General features: G+C 42.6%; 1 protein-coding gene and 1 long non-coding RNA gene across 8 annotated transcripts in view; both read right to left on the reverse strand.

The window, feature by feature from the left end:
- Positions 1-18,799, reverse strand: part of GPM6A (glycoprotein M6A) — a 313,262-nt gene that overhangs the window by 55,242 nt on the left and 239,221 nt on the right. The gene's annotated exons all lie outside the window — the stretch shown is intronic.
- On the reverse strand, positions 8,923-17,557 carry LOC128325900 (uncharacterized). Its single transcript, XR_008307720.1, has 3 exons — positions 17,490-17,557; positions 11,369-11,480; positions 8,923-8,992 (listed from the first exon to the last, which is right to left on the reverse strand). It is a non-coding gene; the product is annotated as an uncharacterized LOC128325900 (long non-coding RNA).

Here is an 18,799-nt window from a genome sequence, read left to right on the forward strand (position 1 = left end):
AAAACGCCTTGCCATCAGTGCTGTCATTTAGATCCAAACTGCTTTCTCAGTAGCTGCTATTAACATTTAAAAACCATGGGAAGGCCTGTTGACAGATCTGCATCACATGTAGTTTGGTCCTCATTTGCAAGTTCAGCAGAGGAGAGGAAGTAATGAAGGGAAGTCTGGCGCAGATACAAGAGAACTGCTGGTGCATATCAAAAGGAAGAGTGTGAAACCTTATACAGCCAGCTGATGAGCTCTAATGGTACCACATCTGTAACCATGCAAGAATTCAGGCCATGAGTGCAAGGCTATTTTCATTTTCACATGCTAATGTGTGCAACCTTAGCTTGCCTCCTTTCACACTGTTTTTGCATATTTTCTTGGACATCTCTACTCCCTTTCTTTTTGAATGGTTGCTGCAACAGGTCCCCTTCACACACATAACAGCAAACTGTGGGTCTAACGGACCCACAGTTTGCCCCCATTCCCCCACCACCACCACGCTCCCAGACAATCCCAATCTGGGAGACTGAAAGGAGAGAGGAATTGCCTGTGCGAGCTTCCTCCTTTGCATGAAGGAAAGCCGCGGTAGCCAACTAGAGGAGAGAGGGAGGAGCTTCCTGCTCTCAACTACGGTTTCAGACAGAAACTTCAAGCTCCAGCCTTCAGACGACACTTTTGGATTTAAATACCATTGGTCACCTCTTAAAGGAGAATTAATCTGGAAGTGCCAAGAATCCCTCACAACAATCTACAAACATTGTTGCTGGTCAAAGTGCTGCATGAGACCATTAATACGCATCTGCCACCCCAACAATGGTAGCCTGTGTACAGGATGTGCAAGCTATTCACATGTGGACTGGTTTGCTAGATGCAGTGGGGAAAAATAAAGCAAGAGATATGTACATGAATAATGATGTAAGTGCTGATCATAATCTGGGTAAATGGCTGAGAACCTTATCCTTTCTGCCTTCAAAGCTTATCCACATTTAAACTTTATGCTGTCAAGCTAGTAAATACAAATACAACCAACACTGTACAAACTTAGAACATAAGAAGATCTTTGCTGAACCAGGCCCCAAGGTCTATCTAGTTTTCTGTTTCTCACAGTGAACTATCACCAGATGCCTCTAAGAAAACCACAGCAGGAGATGAATACATGCCCCTCTTCTTCCATTGCTCCCCTACAATTGGTGTTCATACTTCCTCTAAACCTGGACACTGCATATAGCTATTGAGTCTAGGAGCCATTGATAGACTTGTCCTCCATAAAATTGCCCTTTTAAAGCAATCCAACCTGGTGGCCATTGCCACATCCTGTGACATAAAATTAAGAACATAATAAAACTATTGGTCCATCTAATCCAGCACTAGAACTGCTCTGGAAATGAAACTTACATGTGGAAATGTAGTACTGTACAACTGACCAACGGTCCCTACTCTAATGTACAGAGTCTTCTTCACAAGAAAGCACAGACCAGGAACCTGCCACAGCATCATTACAGCCCTTGCCACAAGGGATCTATTCTCAGTGGGATTAATGAATACATTAGGACTGTGAGATCAGGACCCATGGGGAAATAGAATCTATTGAGCATATTCTATTATCCTGTAAAATACATAGGCAATCGAGGGAGCACTTAATTCTACCTTTGGTCTGTAAACAGACAGACTGATCTGCTGAACAACTTGTTAAATTCTTACTCTCTGATGAAACTGTTTTTAATTTTAACTCTGTAGCCAAATTTTGTTATCTTGCTTTTAAGATGTATAATGAGAACCTATAGAGTTTTTAATAAATTGTTCTGCTATTTGTATGCATGGATTGTTTGGTCTAGGACCATAAATAAAACTTGACTTGACTTGACTTGACCCATATAAAACACTCTCTTCTACTGACTGAATTTGAAGTAGGTAAGGATTGAGCCAAAATGCCCCCTCCCCAAATTTTTCCATCCCATTTGCAGGGTTAAAAGTTGCAGGGCATTTTCAGGGGATGGCAGAACGCCAGTGTTCTTTGTCATCGTGTAATGCAATTCTGAAGCCAATCAGAGTGAAGACAATGTTTTTGCTCTTACTCTAGTGTGGAATCATGGGAGGAAATATATGGGGCCACTGCTAGGACTGTGAAAGAGATGGCAATCACAGAAATGTAAGGTGGAGAGCTTTTGTTTAAGGGAATCTTTCATCGTGCTCCTGTAGCCCTCCCAATTTCAACTGAAAGCTGTGAATAATGTTACAAAGAGCTTTTACCATCCCTAGTTCTTATGCAAAACAAGCATACCAGAATTATTGTAAACCTTCTTATTCCCATTCTGCTTTGTAGAGGTAACTAAGCCACAACACCCCAAAACAACCTTTATTCTTGAAACCAAAACATACACAACTGCTGCAACATCATTCAGTCTCCCAAATCTGGTGCCTTTCCTGTGCTGACAGACTACATCTCCCAGAATGCAGTGCCTTAACTATTTTGGTTACATGCACATCTGTACCTAAGAACATGGCATCCTCCCTTCATGGGATGTTCATCTGAACTGGCCCCATGTCTCTATCGTTTTGTGTCAAGTCTCTTTGTAAACTGATGCAACTGGGGTTTCCCCCCCACTATATTTTTGCACAATATTTTTTTTATTAAATACTTAAAAGTGTGCTAAGTACAGCTCAGTAAGATCAAGAAAAGTTTATCACTATTCTTCCTACACTCATGCAGACAGACATGCTAAATCCCTGGTGCCTAATCTGACTAACTCTAGCTTTTCCTTTACATGCTTTGACAGTATTATTTCTCTCCTCCTCCAGGGAATAAATGCCAACTGGACTGGTTGACTGGATTCTTTTTAATCTGCATCTAGTTTTTTGCTTCAGAGCAAAGAGGATGTGGAATATGTTTTTAATTCAAAGAGGAAAATCATTGTTCCAATGAATGTTCCAGGAGAAAAACACAGAGTTGTTAAAGGAACAAGCTATATTTAGCTAAGTGTATCTTGCCTTTTTTGGTCATTACATTTGAGATGGGTATATGGTACATGATTGCATTACAACTCTCCAAGCTTGTTGCCACTTACATTTAATACCCAGCCATCTGGTTTTAGGGTGGGGGTTTTTTGGGAGGGGAACGTTATATAATACATTAATACCCCACAAGGAGGAATATGGTATCATCAGCTTACCCAGTACTCACCAAGCCTCATGAATATTTACATACTATGCTCAAATAAAATCTCTATTAGAATAATACTAGCATTGAAGTATGTAAACAGACATTTCTCAGGGGTGTATTATATGAGAAATGCTTCTCCATACAGATATCATAAAATAAAGAGGCTTTAGAACACAATGTACCAACAGACATACCATGAAAAATATGTATTTTAATTGTAAACATGTAAATGTGCTCAGCTGCATGAAGATTTCTTGTTATTAAAGAGCTATCCTTTTAGGTCATTCTCCTTCTGCACATTTAATTCTGCCAATAAAACCCAATTTTCCATACAGAAATGAGCTTCATGGACAGCAGAAAGAAGCAGTTCTAACCTGTTGTTCTTGCTCATGTGGACTGAGCCAAAGCTGCACAACCCTCATAAAATTCATTTACCTGTAGAGTTTTGCATGTCAAAATTCATTCATCCACGATGCCATTTCAGTTTCAGTGAGAGGATGGCAAGATTTGTCTTCGATTTATTCAAGATTAAATTAGACAAACCCTGTGTACTTTAAGAGGATTTGTTGTGATTCATTTTTACTACCTTATAATAACTATAGCAATAGTAATGCTTATTATAAAAAAGTACCGAGCCAACGTTCAGTCGGCAGCTCGGTAATGGAGGGAAGAGCACACATGGCTTTTTAAAGAAAAAGGAATTATAACTTTCAGGAGAGCAGACCGTGCAGACAAATTGAAAGCTTGAGGAGCAACCCCTCACTTACATTTTATGGGGCATAAGGGGTTATTACATTTGGCAGAGAAGAGGACACCTTTGAGGGAAGACATGGGCTATTACATTTGGCAAGAGGAAGAAAGATACTTTTGGAGGGAACATAGGAAGCTGCCATATACTGAGATAGGGGTTACTAGGTTTGGCAGGAGGAGGTTCAATAAAATGAGGGGGAACTCTTCAGATAGTTAGATCAGATCTGCAACCCTGGTATCTTTGGCATACATAGGCCCATTTCGTTGTTTAAGGCAGGTTTGGCTTTTTAAAAGACAAACTTTGGGTTACAGCCCATTTGGCCCACAAATATACCCCTTAGGTTCGGGCAAACTGGCCAGAAAAATTAGTTGGGGAACGTAACAAGTGGCCTGAATCAGCAGTCCCCACCTTCACTGCCCTTCCTAAATAGCACTCCTATCTCTCTCTTTGCAAGCCTTGAAGATGTCAGCAACTTGGTTATTGTCAGTTTAGCTGACTTGTAGGGATGTGCACAAATGGTTCGTCCCGTTTTGTCGAACCAATGGTTCATTGAACCAATTCACTTCAAACCAGGACCTGTTGAAAAGTTCTGTCCGTGATTGAACTGAACTAGGCCCAGTTCAGGTGAACCAGTTTTGGACAAATGGGGGTAATCCCAAGGTGGCAGCGGTGAGAGGCAAAAAAAGCTGATTACTCCTGGCCCTTTGCCTTCCTGGCCTTGCCGCGCTTGCAGTGTGCACTATCCCCTCCTTTACCAAGCTGACAACTCGACAGTGGCTTGGTTCTGGCATCCACACATGCATGGAGGCCATTTTCATAACCTCTGTGCATGAATTGCGGCCATTTGTGTCACCATGCAAATCACTCCCCTCCAAACATGCATGGAAGTAACAAAAATGGCCTCCATGCATGAACAGAGGTCAGAACTGATCTGCCACTAAGCCAGCAGCTCAGTAAAGGAAGGGAGGGCAAGTGCAACATGGCTGGTAAGGCGAGCAGAGTCGAGCAGCCAGTGTGAGCAGCTTTTCCCCCCTCTCCCCACCACCACAACGGAAAAGCCCTGCTGCTGCTTTACTTCTAAAGGGGGATCTTTGCCAGATTCTCCTTCATAAGTATATCCCCCAAACCGATTCAGCCCGGTTTGATGGCCAGGCCAGAATGGACCCTGTTTGGGCAGACATGGAACTGGGCTGGGCTGGTTCGAATCCAATTTGGATTAAAACTAAACCAGCCAAACCTGTTCCGTGCACACCCCTACTAAATTGATCACTATGAGTGAGTGCTCAGGATGTTACAAAAAATCTTAATGATTTTTGATGATTTTCTGGGTGGATAGTCTACCTGCAGGGATGCACCTGAAAAGGGGAGATCAAAGACAAGACAGTCAGTGTGTGTGTGAAAAACAGCAGTTTTGGGACCTAATTAGCATACACACACATAATAAGCATTCTTTCTGTATATATACATTTCACCACAAACCCACAGGTCCGAGCCAGAGTGCATTTGGTGGTGGCGGGCGGGGTGGACTACACAACTCCTAAAAGATCCATACATCTACTTGATCATTCAGCACAAACCCATAGATAAGGGCCAGAGTGCATCCCCCCCCCCAAAAAAAACACCTACACAAGTCCTAATGGATTCCTAAAGCTTCTTGACCATTCACAGACTAATCAGGACACAATGTGTGTCCCTTGCTCCACAGTTTAAATACAAAATCAACTTGGACAAAAATTCAGAAATCATTAAAAAAATCTACAGATTGACTGATCTTTTTAATAAGATCAGATTGACTCATCTGTCCTAATAAGCTGTTCTACATCTGTGCCAAATTTCAGAACTCTAGGCCAAGACATTCCTAAAATATAAAATGGACCCTTTTTTCCCTTGGGGAAAATCATGGAGCCCTCTAGGAAAGTGGGAACATGGACCTGTGCCCCAAGGTCCATGCCTAACAGTGCCCCTGCCTCCAAGTATTTGTCCAAGCCCCTTTTAAAGCCATGCAAGCTAGTGGCCATCACCACATCCTGTGGCAGAGAATTCCATAGATTAATGATGTGCTGTGTGAATAAGCACTTCCTTTGGTTGGTCCTAAATTTTCCAGCCTTCAGTTTCATGGGATGATCTGGTTCTAGTGTTGTGAGAGAAGAATAATAATTTTTTCTCTGTTCACTCTCTCTACTCCATGCATAATTGTATGCACCTCTGGAACGTCTCTCTGTAGTTGCTTCTTTTTCAAACTAAAAAGCTCCAGATTCTGTAGCCTTAAGGAAGATGCTACAGGCCCCTGATCATCTTGATTGCCCCCTTTTACAGCTTTTCCAGGTCTACAATGTCCTTCCTAAGATACATGCAGTACTCCAGATGTGGCCACACTATAGATTTGTATAAGGGCATTATAATATTAGCATTCTTATTTTCAATCCCCTTCCTAATTATCCCTAGCATGGAATTGGCCTTTTCCACAGCTGAGTCTCTAACAGTTCAGACCCGCATCAGTACATATGGAAAGTTGGGGGGGTTGCCTACAGTTCAAATGTACAATGTAAATTGGTTAATGTGAGATGATTAGGAAATAGCATGCCCAGATCTTGGGGTCATAGTGGATAGCTCATTGAAAGTGCAGCTGGGACGCCAGCACACACTCTATCACCTTGCCAAAAAAGGGAAGGTTAGAAACAGGCTTTACACTTTCTCAAATCACTTTGAGATCTCTCAAAGATTTCAATCTTATCAGTTTTTATGCTGAGACTCTTCTGGTGCTGCTGTTTCGATTATTTTTAGGATATTTCAAACTTTTCATTTAAGCTGCTCCCTAGTGCTGGGAATGAAGGAGGCGTGCAGTCCTTCCTTGAGTGAGACCAAAAGAACAAGGCTTGGAGTAGTTTGCTCAGTCTGACTGAGCAAGAGCTTAACCAAACTCATTTGTATCACTAGTATAAACCTTTCTCCAGGTGATGGCACCTTCAGTGCCCTTGCCTGTATCATACTCCTGCATTTAACCAGCTTGGCCCTGGACAGCCAGAGCTTCCTGAGTCCAGTTGCTTCAGGAAGAAAAGAGTGGAGGCCATGAAGCCTGTTCAGGTCTATAGGACCATTGGATGTGCTGGCAGGGCCATGAGCTGAAGATGAGGGCTGTATGGCACACACAGCAGCTGGAACAATACAGGGATGTCCTTTGATATTCAGTTCAAGAAGGCAGGCATGGAGTCAATATCTAGACTCCTGTTTCCCATCAACCCCACCATGTGCTTATGAGACTGCTATAATCAATCACTACAATCCAGAGAACCATGGAACTAACTCTGCATGCCCAGCAGGGATTTTACTTATGTTTGTTCAAACAGCAGTCTCCTGCATGATATGGCCACTCACATTTGGATCTCAGGGATTCTTGAGGGGTTTTATTTTCCCCTTAATGAAACAAAAGTCAGCTATCCTGCTGGTTATACACAGGCCCTGGAGCATGCTGAAGGGAGCCCTCTGGATTGTGGCCAACATGCATTTTTTCCCTTCATTTGAGAATTCATCTATGCCTAACCTGACATGCACTCTGAGGCGGATATTTTGCTGAAGAAGTGAAGCTGATTCTATAAAACCATCCCAAATGAACCTATTTTCATCTGTCCAGAGCACACAAAGTCTGGAAATAAATTAATCAATATATGTGACATCTAATTGCACAGCATATATTTCATTAAACTGAAAACTCTCATTTATAGGGCATTAATGGTTATGAAAAGGCAGAGAAAATTGTTGTGATTAGCTTTTATGTGTTTTCAGTACATTAAATTTATGGCAATTTAAATGAGACATCCTACTCCCATAGCTAATAAACATGCAAGATATGGACATTTAGCAGTGCCTGCATGTAAGGTAAATTAGTCAGCCACATTGTAAACAGATCCTATTATCTAAAAACTTGCAAAATGAGTTAATGCAATTTGTCCACCTGTCATACATAACATACTCATACTGACGAAGTTGTAGAAAGAAAAGGGCACAACTGCACTCATCTTTTCACTGTAGAACAATTACAGTCTTTTCAGCAAATCAGCTAAGCATTATATTGATTTATTAGCTCAGGACCATTTCATATAAGCAAGATGAAGAAGTACAGATGAAGTGAGCTGGGGACTGTACCACCTCAAGGCAATCCAGGTGGTATATGGAAGCCACACACGCAAACACACACAGAGTGAAGAATGTCCTCACCCACACACCCCATGTCTGGATCCAACCTTCCCTCTCATGGATTAAGTTTCATACAGGGACAATGGCTGACATCTGGTCCGTTTTCAAAGTCCTAGTAAATGCTCATCTTTAAAGCCCTAAATGGCCTGGGCCATTTAGCAAATATGCTAAAGGCCACCTCTTCCCATATACCCCTAAATCATTTAGAAGTCATGCACTCCTACCCACAGCCATTTAAAGTTTGGCATGAGAGATTGCTATGAGAGTGAGGGCCTTTTGGGTTGCTGCACCGCTGCTGAGGAAAATCCTTCCCTGGCTCCATCATTCATAGCAGGCTTTTGGGGACTGCAAGCTAATGACAGGCTAGAGGCTTTTGTTCAATTCATTAATTTTGTTAGGTTCAATAGCAGAAAATAATTAATTGCACTGTTTTTAAAAAATTGATTTAGTATTCTTAGCTATTTTTTATTTTCTATGTGTAAGAAAGGCAGAATATGTATTAATTAAATACTTCCTTGCTATGCTCTCAATCTCTCTCTAATAGGCATTAGTTTGTTAACACTTTCATGAACAGCTACACCTACAGTAATTTAATAACTGCATCTCAAAGCACAAAAACAGTTTCTACCTCAATAACATGCCATAGTTATAAGTAACGAACAGCAAGCTGTCCAACTGTATCTATTTAGTAAAAGGAAGCTGCAAAACAGCAGTGCATGCACAATGCTGGTTATTCTGCATATGCTATCAATTGCCCATGGCCCAGCTGGATATAGGTCAGCAGGACCAGCAGCTCACCATGCCAACAGCAATCATGAGAATCCATTTTGGCTGTTACTTGGGAACAGGGCTCAGGAAATCCACTAGTCTACTTGTCTGCGGTGAGTGGAAAATGATGCCTGACGAACAAAAATAATAATAATCCTTATGAGTAATGTACCAACATAGCTTGACGAGTTAAGAATTTTGTCTGGCTGGGGAACAGAGCCAATGTTTCTCGACTCCTGTTTGGGAATTGAAATTATCAGCTTCATGGATGGACTGAATTTTAGAATTCTGATAATTGTAGCATATAGAAAACAAGATGCTATGCAACTCGAAGTTTACTGTTTTATGACACCATGTATGGAATGTGTCAGTCACTTCCCTTCTTCTAACGCCTCTTCACTGCACACAAAGAGCAACAATTACGAAGGCACAGGTTATATAGTGAAATGCCAGTGTGAAAATTTCCCTTAAGTTCCATCCATGTAGTTCCATTCATTTCAGTGTTTTGAATATCAATGGTTATAAACACTATGAAGCATAACACCAATAAAACCAGTTATGAAGGCAGAATGCCAGCAGTGTGTGTGTGCTTTCCAGTGTTGGAAAACACTGCACAGAGTGTTGCATATATAACTATCTGCTTAAGGGGTAGAAGTTGTGAGTGGGTGTTTGGTGCAAAGAGCTCCTGGCTCTCAGGAAACAAGTTCGTTCCCGCAAAGCCAACGTGGTTGACCTGGAAATGCTTGGGGAGGCAGAGGTATGTGGATGAGACCCTCAGGGATATGATAGAGGCATCCCACTCCAAGGCTGGCAGTTCCTCTCCTGTTATGGAGAATGAAGGTCTTCGGGAAGGAGGATATCAGTATGAGGAAGACGGGAATGCTCCCTTAGAAAGGACCCCTTCCTTGAGTGATGTGCCCATATCTTCTTGCACAGAGGATTCTCCACCAGGGGTTGGGGGCCTCAGTGGGTGATTAGATGGTATGTGGTATAGTGGGTTTATGACCAGCGTGTAGACCGCATGCCTGAGCTATATTGGCATGAGTGCTCTTTAACTTATTAATAAATGATCTAGAAGTTGGGGTAACCAGTGAAGTGGCCGAATTTGCAGATGACACTAAAATATTTAGGGTAGTGAAATCCAAAACTGATTGTGAGGAGCTCCAAAAGGATCTCTCCAAACTGTGTGACAAAAATGGCAGATGCGGTTCAATGTAAGCAAGTGTAAAGTGATGCATATTGGGGTAAAATAACCCAGCTTCACAAATACACTGATGGGGTCTGGGCTGTCGGTGACTGACCAGGAGAGAGATCTTGGGATCGTGGTGGACAGCTCACTGAAAGTGTCAACTCAGCTGTGAAAAAGGCAAAATCCATGCAAGGGAACATGATGAAGGATTTAAAATAAAAATGCTAATATTATAATGCCCCTATACAAATCTATGATACGGCCACATTTGGAGTACTGTGTACAGTTCTGGTCACTGTATCTTAAGAAGTACATTGTAGAATGGGAAAAGGTGCAGACGAGGGCAACCAAGATGATCAGGGGCCTGGAGCACCTTCCATATAAGGCAAGGCTACAGCATTTGAAGCTTTTTCGTTTGAAAAAGATGTGACTACGGGGAGACATGACAGAGCTGTATAAAAGTATGGATGGAGTAAAGAAAGAGGACAGAGAAAACATTTTCTCCCTCTCTCACAACACTAGAACCAGGGGCCATCCCATGAAACTGATGGCCAGGAAATGTAGGACCAAGAGAAGGAAATACTTTTTCACACAGTGCATAATTACTAATAATCTAATGAATTATTTGCCACAGGATGTGGTGATGGGCACTAGCTTGTTTGCTTTAAGGGACTTAGACAAATTCATGGAGAACAGGCCTATCAGTGGCTACAAGTCTGGCGGCTATAGGCCACGTCCAGCCTCAGAGGCAAGATGCTTCTAAATACCAGTTGCAGAGTAGCAACAGCAAGACAGAGAGCATGTCCTTGCTGCTTGCCTTTTGGCTTCTCAGAGGCATCTGGTGGGCCACTGTGTGAAACAGAATGCTGGACTACATAGGCCTTGGGCCTGATCCAGCAGGGCTGTTCTTAACCTGCTGAAACCATAGCCCAATTTTCCTTTCATATTTATTTTATTAGATGGTAGCTGCCTATATGGCATCAAAAACAGTATACAATTTCTGCTATTCAGCTATGCATCAAGCTGAATAAGGAAAACGTGGGGAAACTAACAGCCCCATGGTCCAGAGTCCTTGAACCAGGATGAACAACTCTGGCTGTTGTTCCCATCCCCAACTCCCATAATTCTCAGAAATAGTGGACAATAATCAGGTAGGTTGGGAGTTGTAGTCCAATATCTGCAGGCAGGCCAAAGTTGTGCAGCCCTGCCTTAACAACTATGGAAACCCTCTGCCTTAAACTTCTCTGCAAAGAAGCCAAAGCAACCAGAGCACCAACAAACTACTGCTACTCTGTAATGGCAACAGCATATCACTTACATTATCACATCTTTTGTTTGTAGCATAGAGATTCCTGCTTTTCAGCTCTTTTCAGTTTCTCAGTCCGCACAAGTTCTCAGTGTGAAGGCTTTTCACTGGGGACTGAAGGTATCTATAAAGGGATAAAGTTCTGAGGCTTTTGCACTTCCCCCACCCCCACCCCACCCGCCACAGAAGAAGACAGAATTATATGCTGCTTTCTGGTATCAGAATGCTTCTCTGATAAGCCTGAAAATGATGGAGACTATCTTAGGGAGGGAATTATTCTCAATGCAAATTAATGAAGCTGAGCTAGTTTATATTAGCAAGAGATCTGGCATGCTCTTTATTTCACACACCCACACACAGAGCATAAAGCCTTCTCTCTTCTTTTCTATTGCTGCCATATGATCTAGGCAGACCCAAAGGAATAAAAGAGGGAGAAGAGAAATCAACAGTTCTGACAATTCTTTTAGATGGTGGTTCTTCCATTAAATCCAATGAAACGCATCTTTTAATCCTGAATTGAAGGAATGTAAAAAGGCAGAACTGATTAAAGGTTTGCCAAACTTAAGGCTCAAAAACTACAAGACCGGACTTAACAGATCCAGAAATTAAGAACAACATGGAGATAATTCTTATTGTGGTTTCAGAATATTTAGGATATATTTATTTCAAGCATATACATTTCCATCTTTAGAAGCAAAGTTGTTGATACTAAGGATGCAATCCAGCCCCCATTTAAGTCAGTGACAAAACTTCTTTTTGACTCTTCTGGAATTAACTGAATGCTTAATTTGAATTAACAAATTCAATGCAATCATTTTATATTACATCCTGATCCTGCATCTTTGAGCATGCCACAGGCAACACTGAAACAAAAAGGGCCATGTTTTAAATTGTTATCGTGACTTTAAAACTATCAAAGATTTCAAAGCTTGATATAATATTGTGAAAAATTATATATAATACGAGAGAGAGAGAGAGAAAGAGAAAGAGAGAGAGTATGTGTCCCCAACTTACAAACTGTTTGTGTTCCAAAAGTTCATTTGTAAGCTGGATTTCATAACTCAGAACACATATAGATCCCAAGACTTGAATCTTTGTGAAGTTGGCATTTGTAAGTTGGAGATTTCCTGTAATATTTTATGGAGTCTTGCTTTTACCTACAGATGTTTTTAAGATGGATGTTTGTAACTCGAGGAGTACCTATACATTTAATCCTTGAAGCTTAGTAGAAGGTTTAATGGCCCACATATTGGCATATTGTTTAAATTAAATTGGATTGGACCCAGGTCGGTGTAGTATTAGATATGGGTGCAGTAAATATTTGAATTCAACCAGGTGACAGCATGACATTTGCCAAGTTAACACTATATGTGTGATGTGATGGGTACTTTATATTCATTAATTGCACTGGATAGCCTGTTCTAGCCTTTTAGTTTGGAAGAACGTACAATTAAAACACACAATTTAACACGTAAAAGTCCTGAGTCTTGAGCTAGTGGTTTTCTCTACCCAACAAAATCAGATGATTGATACAGTCAGTTCTGACACTATTGCTCTCATATTGGGGAGGAAGGAGTTTGAGTTCAAGTCCCCTCATTCCCAAGGCAGGTGATCACTACTATCAAAGCTGAGAGTATTTATTAGTGATCTGTTTGGTAGGTGCACACTAGGGATGTGCACAGAACCGGTCCGGCGCTCCTTTTCTGGAGTGCCGAACAGGTTTCATGGACCAGCATCTGAGCCAGTTCAAATGTGTGTGTGTGGGGGGGGGGTCCTCTTAAGAGGCAGGGAGGTTACTGCCTATCTGCCAGCCCCCACCCTACCAGTGTCTGCCTAACCAGCACTCTCTCCAAAAGTGCGGGAGCATTCCTCTCTGCACCCCATTCTGCATCTCCATGCAAATGGCTGATGCATGCGCATGCCGTGCATTGGCCATTTGCATGGTGAAACAACATGGGGCACAGAGAGCGATGCTGCTGTCCCACGTGCCCACTTTTGGAGAGAGCACCGGCACGGGAAGAGCAGCAGGGCAAGGGCTGGCAGGTAGGCAGTGCCTTCCCTGCCTCTTAAGGGAACCCCACCCCACCCTCCTGGAACTTCACGGAACCGGTTCCATGTACATTCCTAGTGCACACAGGACACAGAAGTACTATGTACACAGCACCTGTACTAGATGTCGGTGGGTTGTTTTTTTAGACCCTGGAACATCCTACTTCAGCTAAAAAAGAGAGAAATGAAGAAGGGCAATCCATGCATATAAAACTGTTTCCACGCAGAAATCACCCTTACTGGATCAGGCCTCTGCACACAAATCTTAAAATCTGTGCCCTTTTCATCAAAGGCCAATCTTATTTATATTCAAACCCCAACAAAGATTGGTACATTGCCCAGTCAATATGCATACAACCCAAATTACATCAGACAATATGGTTATTACATACATTGACCAGTGAATGTGTATAGACCTCAAGTGGAGAATATGCATATTAATTGGCCAATAAATGAAATACCCTGTTGATGTTTAGCATGTTTCCCAAAAGATTTTGGAAATTATGCACATTGACCAGGCAATATCCAACAGCCCCTGCCAATGCTGTTGGTTTGAGCACATTCTTCACAAGTGCCAATTGATGTGCACAAAGGTGAGTTTCAGGCAGATTCTCCATTAATCTCACACTCACCAAAATATACATACATATAAACATTTGGATATCTATATACAATCTATATATTTATTTCTCCTAGGCATACCCGTAGCTAATCCCATGCACGGCAGCTCTCGTGAGAGTTTGCGAGCAGCTGCCAAATAGTTATGGGGATGGGGGAGAAAATAGGGATGCTGGCTGCCAGTGGGAGGGAGCAGGTGGCGGCAGGCCGGGCTGGCCACCAGAAATTGGTGGGTGAGAGGAGGTGGGTGATGGGGTGAGGTGGTGGGATGGCTTTCTGGCCAGCCCACCAGCCAGAAAGCATCCAGAGGGGAAGAAGAAATGAGCCGGACAGCCCACCAGCCAGAAGCTGCAGATGTGGGAGAGAAGCGGGTGGGGGGAAAGAAATGGGCTGGGCCGGGGGGAGGAGAAGTGATTTAAATTAATTATGCAAGTAATATACAGATATTTTAATATACAGGGAACTTGTAAAGTAATGCTGTACTTTACAAGTACAGCATTAAATTTAGATGATGTAATTCCACACACTGTCAGACAATATTCCATCCACTAATCTTTGAAACACTATAATACAAAATGGCATGCCACTAAGCCAGGAGCATTTTATGCACACCTCTCTTTATAATAGGAGCCTCAATTTAATACTGCAGTTTTGAACAACTACATGCGTATTACACATGTGTGAAGTCTTCTTAAAATTTAGATAATTAATAATTTTCCAAAAGAGTGTAGTGCTCATGTACTGATTATATTAACATGAATGGGATTTGTATAGAAGACCAATCTAGGAGACAATAGACTGTGCCCCTAGACTCTCAGTTCTTTCAGCAAATAATTAAAGGCTTATCTGCACAATAGCATAGGTCACAGCTGACTTGAAGGCAGTGAGAGAACACATTTGACCTGCATCTGCTCTGTAATTTACTTCTGGCTCACAGCTGATCTGACACTAACAATTTTCAAAATTGCAAAGAGGTGCACACACAGAACTCCCAAGAGTAAAAACATATTGACTGACTCAACCTCATCCACTCCAACTCCATCTACTTAGTCTCCACAATTACTTCAGTGTCTGATGTGGAGGTGTCCGGTGACTCCTCTTGTGTGGTTAGGCTGGATCAGTTCCAGTTTGTGACTCCTGAGGATGTGGATGAGCTGACTGGAACAGTGTGGCCTACCACCTGTTTTCTTGACCCTTGCCTGACATGGTTTATATTATCTGGCAGGGGGGTTGTTGTAGAGATTATAAATGCTAATCTGAGGGAAGGCAGGATACTTCCTTGTCTTAAGGAGGCAAATTAGACCTCTTCTGAAGAAGCCTGCATTGGATCCCTCAGATTTGAGCAACTAGAGGCCTGTCTCCAACCTTCCGTAGCTGGGCAAGGTAACTGAGAGGGTGGTGGCTTGCCAGCTCCAGATAGTCTTGGGGGAAACTGATTATCTAGACCCATTTCAGACTGGCTTTTGGGTGGGCTATGGGGTGGAGACTGCCTTGGTCGGGCTTTTGGATGATCTCCAACTGGGAATTGACAGAGGAAGTGTGACACTGTTGGTCCTTTTGGACCTCTCAGCGGCTTTCGATACTATTGACCATAGTATTCTTCTGGAGCGTCTGAGGGAGTTGGGAGTGTGAGGCACTGCTTTGCCATGGTTCCACTCAGGCTTCCCTTGAAGACTGTTCTTCAAAATCTGAATATTTGTATGGTGTCTCTCAGGGCTCCATATTGTCCATACTATTTAACATGTACATAAAACCACTGGGAAATATCATCAGGAGATTTGGTGATGGGTGCTATTAGTTTGCTGATGACACCCAAATCTATTTCTACATGTCAACATCATCGGGAGAAGGCATAATCTCCAAAATGCCTGTCTGGAGGCAGTATGTGGACTGGACTAGATGTGGGATAACAATGGATTGGATGTGGGATAACAAACTGAGACTGAATCCAGATGAGTACAGAGGTACTCATTGTGCAGGTTGAAACTCGGAAGATGAGTTTGATCTGCCTGTTACATAGGAACATAGGAAGCTGCCATATACCAAGTCAGACCATTGATCTATTTAGCTCAGTATTGTCTACAGAGACTGGAAGCAGCTTCTCCAAGTTGCAGGCAGGAATCTCTCTCAGCCCTATCTTGGAGATGCCGGAAAGGGAACTTAGAACCTAGATGCTCTTCCCAGAGTGGCTCCATCCCCTTAAAGGGATTATCTTGCAGATCTCACATGTAGTCTCCCATTCAAATGCAACCAAGAGAGGCCCTGCTTCCTTTAGGGGACAAGTCATGCTTGCTACCACAAGACCAGCTCTCCTCTGTTCTGGATGGTCACACTTCCCAGGAAGGAACAGGTGTGCAATCTCGGGGTGCTTCTCAATACAAGCTTCTCCCTGGTGTCCCAAGTTGAGGCAATGGCCAGAAGTGCTTTCTATCAGCTACGGCTGATACACCAGCTTCATCTGTTTCTTGAGATAAACGACCTCAGAACAGTAGTACATATGCTGGTAACCTCCAGACTGGATTACTGCAATGTGCTCTATGTGGGGCTGCCTTTGTATGTAGTCTTGAAACTACAGTTGGTCCAGAATGCGGCAGCCAGGTTGGTCTCTGGGTCATCTCACAGAAACCATATTACTCCCATATTGAAAGAGCTACACTGGCTGCCGATACCTTTCCGAGCAAAATACAAGGTGCTGATTATAACCTATAAAACCCTTAACAGCTTGGGGCCTGGGTATTTAGTGTCTTCTTTGCTATGAACCACACCTCCATTGAGATCATCAGGAGAGGTCTGCCTGCAGTTGCCAATGGCTCGTCCGGTGGCTACGCAGGGATGGGCCTTCTCCGTCTTGAAGGCCTTTTCCTCTGCCCTAAAGCTTTGGAATGCATTCCCTGCTGAAATAAGAGCCTCCCCATCTCTGACAACTTTTTAAAAGTCTTTAAAGACACATCTTTTCACCGAGGCTTTTAATTAAATACTGTTTTAATCATTTTAACATTGTATTAAAATATTGTTTTCAAATTTTAAATTGTTTTAATATTTTAACGTTTCTGTTGTCATTTATTTTGCTTTGTTGTAAACCACCCAGAGATGTATATTTTGGGCAGTATAAAAATATGTTAAATACATACATACATACATAACAAATAAACAAACAAACTGCCAGAGTCCTTGGTACCATTACTTAAACAACAAAAGGGTAATATTAAAGAGTTTGAAATCTGCATCTGATTTACAGTGTGGCTGGTTCTCTCCTTCCAAAGCTAGCACCACTAAGGGTTGGTCATACCAGGGACCTCTGCCAAGCTCCAGACACTTGGGTAACCTCAGGGATTATGTCAGGAGTTAGCCTTCATTGGCTAGTAATTTAGCCACTGCCTTGCAAGAGAATCTTCATGGCTCTCTGAAAACTGCTGGTTTGCTATTCTAAAAAGCAAAGTTTCCTTAAGTGATTATTATTCCTTACGTGATTATGCTTATTTCTCAACTTCCTCCTTTTTCCTTGTACCTCATGAATCTTCTTTCTGCCTTAAGCAAGACTCTAATACTGTTCAAGAGTAATGATGAGCTAGATTCCATGGCTTGCCTCACAATTAGCTGAACCTTCTTGGAGAATTCTCATGAAAAGCTCAGGTTCTTTCTGAAATTAGGAACATAGAAACATAGGAAGCTGCCTTACACTGAGTAAGACCGCTGGTCCATGTTTCTCAGTATTATCTATACTGACTGGTAGTTGCTCTCCAAGGTTTCAGCCAGGAGTCTCTTCCTGCTAAGGTGGAGTCTGCTTGGCAAAGGGGACAATTCATGCTCACTACCACAAGACCAGCTTTCCTTCCCTCTCTGCGAAAGCTCAGGAAGACCATACCTAGGAAAGCTAGACCCCAGCCTTCCGCACCCCTTTCCAAAACTTATCCTGGCAGACAGTGGAAAGGAGGAATGGTGTGGAGGACTTCAGTAGAGGCTTCATCTGTTGGAACATAAAGGACGTCTCAGTGTCATTTAATTGTATTAGAGGGGTTTTCATCCAAATTGCCCCTCTACATGCATTACAAACCTCTGCTATGTAGTGCATGTAGAGAGGTAATTCAGATCACACACACACACTTACTTAAAGGACAGTATGCTGGGACTTCCTTTAGTAACGTCAGGGTAGGTATGTACTCAGTGCATCCCTGCCCTGATAATGCGATGGGGCCATTGTTCAACTGAACCGACCCAGTGTCATCACTAATCAAGAGCATCAGGGTTTCAGTGGCTGCATGGCTGTTGTTGGTCTCCAAGAAGAGCTTTCCTTCTATTGATACTGGACTTGCGCTCTTGCTGTCGGATCACCATTAAATCATAGTAGTTATTCCTAAATGTGAAATTAGGAGAGGAGAGCTGGTCTTGTGGTAGCAAGCATGACTTGTCCCCATAGCTAAGCAGGCTCTGCCCTGGTTGCATCTGAATGGGAGACTTGATGTGTGAGCACTGCAAGATATTCCCCTCAGGGGATGGAGTCGCTCTGGGAAGAGCAGAAGGTTCCTAGTTCCCTCCCTGGCTTCTCCAAGATAGGGCTGAGAGAGATTCCTGCCTGCAACCTAAGAGAAGCCGCTGCCAGTCTGTGAAGACAATATTGAGCTAGATAGACCAATGGTCTGAATCAGTATATGGCAGTTTCCTATGTTCCTATGCACAGATTTAAAAGAGGGAGGGGGAAAATGAGAAGGGATCTGCAAGGGTGATAGAAACTAATACACATTGATGCAAAACCCATATGTTTGACAGATGTCCTTC

This window comes from Hemicordylus capensis, chromosome 5 (genome assembly GCF_027244095.1).
Source record: "Hemicordylus capensis ecotype Gifberg chromosome 5, rHemCap1.1.pri, whole genome shotgun sequence".
In the NCBI taxonomy this organism is placed as follows: Eukaryota; Metazoa; Chordata; class Lepidosauria; order Squamata; family Cordylidae; genus Hemicordylus; species Hemicordylus capensis.